At 42.9% G+C, this 4,644-nt stretch overlaps 1 pseudogene; it reads left to right on the forward strand.

Moving 5' to 3' along the window:
* Positions 1-1,178: 1,178 nt before the first annotated feature.
* Positions 1,179-2,262, forward strand: LOC128588834 (keratin, type I cytoskeletal 18-like; annotated as a pseudogene).
* Positions 2,263-4,644: the final 2,382 nt, after the last annotated feature.

The raw sequence follows: 4,644 nt of genomic DNA on the forward strand, positions 1-4,644 counted from the left end.
AAGTTAACTGATGACTTCATACTGAGTCTCAGAGTGAAAGCATTCTATGATAGAAATACTCTTATCTAACAATGTGAATGCTACTTTTTTGCATTATTATTATTATTGCTCAATTTAAAAAAAGGAAAGAAAAATGTGTTCCCAAAATTGTGGAGCTCGGACAAAAGAGAAGAAATTAAATACTGTGAAATAGCTTCAATTTACTGAAAGCTCTTGTGATAAAATATATAAAGCCATCATTAACTATATGTGTCAATTATAAGACTGAATATACTCTGATTTCAAAAAAGGAAAAAAATTAAGGGAAGCAGCATCTTAGAACAGGAAATATAGAAAGAGAAAAAATTAAGAGACAGAAGATAATAAAGGCCATATCCTCTGAGTCTAAATAATCCAAATAAACAATAAGAAAAGATTCTTAAGTAGAAACTATAAGCAGAAATGTTAAAATATTCTCCTGAAGCAATTATAGATGAAAGAGCAGATAAAAAATATAATTATAAATTATGTAGAAAATTTTAAAATTAAAATATCCCGGAAAATTATGTAACTACACTCTAAATTGTATGTATGTAACTACACTCTAAATTGAAAGGTAAACCTATAACCTCAAATACTTTAATAAATGTAAATATTTAATGTGTTCAATAAGTGGTATTGAAACAATTGCTTAACTATTTAGAGGAAGGTAGTAATTTAAATCTTTACCATATGCCAGAATAGATTCCAGATGGATTGAAGAATTAAATAAAAATCATTAAATAAAATTAAATAAAAATTAAATCATAAATACATAAAAAAGACTACAAAAGCAAATGTTTCTCAAATTTCAGATTGAAAAGCTGAAAATGAATGGAAAATAGATTGTATGGATGAGTGATCTACTTAAAAGTCTTAAAGTGTGTACTTTCAAAAGCATCCAGGTGAAAAGTTAAAGTCAGGTAACATCATAGAAATTAGGGGCCCTAGTCTTGTCCTCTCCTCTTCCTCTTAGGACATCATCTCCTTCACCCTTTGCTCCACCTCCTTCTCTACCAATTACCAGTCCCTGGGCTCAGTCCAGGCACCCAGCTACAGTGTCCATCCAGCAGTGCAGCCAACATCTTTGCAGGCACCGGGGGTTCGGGCTCCTGGATCTATGTGTCCCACTCCACCAGCTTCCAGGGCAGCTGGGGGTCTGGGGGCTAGCCATAAGGATGGCTGGGGGTCTGGTGGGAATGGGGGGGCATCTGGACTGAGAAGGAGACCATGCAAGAACTGAATGACCACCTGGCTCCCTACCTGGACAGAGTGAGGAACCTGGAGACCAGAAATCAGAGGCTGGAGAGCAAAATCTGGGAGGACCTGGAGAAGAAGGGGCCCCAGGTCAGAGACTGGGCAGCACATTACTTCAAGACCATTGAGGACCTGAGGGCTCAGATCTTTGCAAATCCTGTGGACAATGCCTGCATCGTTCTGCACAGTGACAATGCCCATCTTGCTGCTGATGACTTTAGAGTCAAGTATGAGACAGAGCTAGCCACCCACCAGTCCGTGGAGAGTGACACCCATGGGCTCCACAAGGTCACTGATGACACCAATGTCACTCGGCTGCAGCTGAAGGCAGGGATCAAGGCTCTCAAGGAGGAGCTGCTCTTCATGAAGAAGAACCGCAAGGAGGAAGTAAAAGGCCTACAAACCCAGACCGCCAGCTCCAGTTTGACCTTGGAGGTAGATGCCCCCAAACCCCAGGACCTGAGCAAGATGTGGGCCTAGTAAGACGAGCTGGCTGGGAAGAACCGAGGACAGTTGGACAAGTACCACTGGTCCCAGCAGACTGAGGAGAGCACCACAGTGGTCACTTCACAGTCTGCTGAGGTTGGGGCTGCTGATATGATGCTCACAGAGCTAAAGCATACAGTCCAGTCCTTGGAGATGGACCCAGACTCCATGAGAAATCTGACTCTCTCTCAGGAGAACAGCCTGAGGGAGGTGGAGGCTGGATACACCATGCAGATGGAGCATCTCAAGGGGGTCTTGTTGCATTTGGAGTTGGAACTAGCACAGACTTGGGCAGAGGAACAGCACCAGACCCAGCAGTATGAGGCACTGCTGACCATCAAGGTCAAGCAAGAGGCTGATATCGCCACCTACCGCCGCCTGCTGGATGACGGGGAGGACTTCAACCTTGGTGATGCCCTGGACAGCAGCAACTCCATGCAAACCAACCAAAAGACCATCACCTGCAGGATGTGGGCAGGAAAGTGGTGTCTGAGACACTGAGGCTGCAGGAGCAGGGTGCCCTTATGCCAAGAAAGAGTTCAGAAATCACTGGAAAAAAATACAAATTATATTAAAATATAACATAATTCAAGACTGTGAAAATAGACAAAGTAAGAAATAGTAGATGAATAGGTAAAGGGAAGGGCAGTGCCTGTAGCTCAGTGGGTAGGGCACTGGTCTCATATACCAAGGGTGGTGGGTTCGAACCTGGCCCCACCAAACTGCAACAAAAAATAGCCAGACGTTGTGGTGCACGCCTGTAGTCCCAGCTACTTGGGAGACTGAGGCAAGAGAATTGCCTAAGCCCAAGAGCTGGAGGTTTCTGTGAGCTGTGAGGCCACGGGAGCCACGGGACTCTACCAAGGGTGACAAAGTGAGACTCTGTCTCTAAAAAGAAAAAAACAATAGGTAAAGGGAAATACTGTACTGTTCAAAAAGAAAGCAAAGGAGGCAGAGCATGATGGAAGACAGGATAGACATTTAGCTCATCTCTCCCAGAACAACAGGTGAGAGTGACTGGGTTAGATCATTCCCGGAGGAGAATATTGGTGTAAGCAGGCAGTTTGGGGTGTGCAGCAAAGTGGTGGATTGCTGGACCCTAAGTGTAATCTGGAGCTGCAGAGACTGCCAGAAAAATCTCTGTGCTGTTGCTGAAGCAGCAGATGGTGGTGGTAACCAGCCCCTCCCCTGTGGAGGATTACAATTCCCAGTTCACTGGGAAACTAGGTGTTGTGTGGAAAGATTGGTAAAGGGTGGAATCCTGAGTGGAATTTGGTGGTCAGATAGGGGTGCAGTCTGGAGTAGCATAGCTGGGGCTAGGTGGCTAGAGAGACATGCAAGCTGGAAGGATCTCAGTCAGGAAGCAGACATATATTGAAATTTCAGAAATGGCGACTATCACAGGCATCTTTTCCCATGGGCCAGGTGTGGTGATTTGAGTCTCACCTTCAGGCAGCCATCCTGCACCCAAAGCAGGTCCAGGATACCCCCACATTTCACAGGAACTTTTGCAGGGAGAATTTGTGAAACCTGCCTGTGAAGATTTTTTTCTTTTTTTTTTTTATTTTTTTAAATTGGTGGAATCAACAACTCAGCGGGGTCTAAGTGCCAAGTGGGTAGCCAGGCAACCACCAAAGAAACAGTGTAAGGCTTGAATCAGGTATAATCCTGGGAACCACTCTTGGAGCCACCTGGTGTCCATAAAGTATATCACGACATAATATATTCCTACTAAAGTTCCTACGGCATACATAAAAGAAGAAAGGAGCTAGGACAATACTTTTAAATACATCCATTTCAATTGCAAAAGCAGATTTCAGATAATTTTCTGCTTGGCAACAAAACACACCTCCCTAAATGCCTTGTAATATATCTGGATCTGATTATCTTTCTTCTTCAATTTATGTAATGAAAATAAAGTTAATATATCATCTAAGAGTAGCAGAAAAAAAAAGAAGAATATTTTTGTTGTGGGTGCCATTTTTTCTCTCTTTTTTCTTTGATTATTCTTTTTGCTCGTTTGTATTTTTTCCTTTTCTTGTAGGAGCTGTTAATTTTTTTAAATTATTATTAATACTATTGTTTCCCTCTTCTTCCCTTCTTATGGTTGCTGAGAGTGCTTCCATCAGGCTATTAGAGTTTTTTTTTTTTTTTTTTTTGTAGTTTTTGGCCAGGGCTAGATTTAAACCCACCACCTCCAGCATATGGGGCTGGGTTTGAACCTGCCACCTCCAGCATATGGGGCCAGCGCCCTACCCCTTTGAGCCACAGGTGCTGCCCCTTTATTAACTATTTTTATTTTTTCTTTATTTTTTTTTTGCCTGTTTGTTTATTTGTTTCTGATTGTCAGTGCATCTGTGTGCTTGTGTGTCTGGTGGCTTTATTTGTTTATTTGCTGATTTTGTTTCAACATGTCTTATGTTTTGCTAAATCTTTGGGTTGGCTATTTTCCCTAACTCCAATTTTTACATGCAATAAGAACAAGGGGGAATGGGGGATGATGGCTAACTGGAGCCTACTTTCAACAGAAGTGCCAGTCCAGAGGGAGAGATAACAGCTAGAAAGAATCCAACAAAGCCAAAGGGTGGGAGCCGAATTGAGAGAAGAGATAGATAATTGAACATCTTCTCTGCCAAGGCAAGCTGCAACTCCAAAGAAACAAATTTTAGGTACAGAATTCATCTCAAAGAGGATGGGGTGTCCATCCCCTCCCCCAAGAGAGTTGCTTGCTTGCTGTGGGATCTCTACTAATGAGTGGTGAACTGAGGTTATCTTCTCTCACCCCACCAGAGCAACTTGCCAGAAGCTGGGACTCCTTCTCCAGAGAGTCCCTGCTGTGAGCCTAGGAATTCCCTTGTCTGGTAGGAAGTTTGAACAAATATT

The sequence above is a fragment of the Nycticebus coucang genome, chromosome 6, assembly GCF_027406575.1.
Source record: "Nycticebus coucang isolate mNycCou1 chromosome 6, mNycCou1.pri, whole genome shotgun sequence".
NCBI lineage: Eukaryota > Metazoa > Chordata > Mammalia > Primates > Lorisidae > Nycticebus > Nycticebus coucang.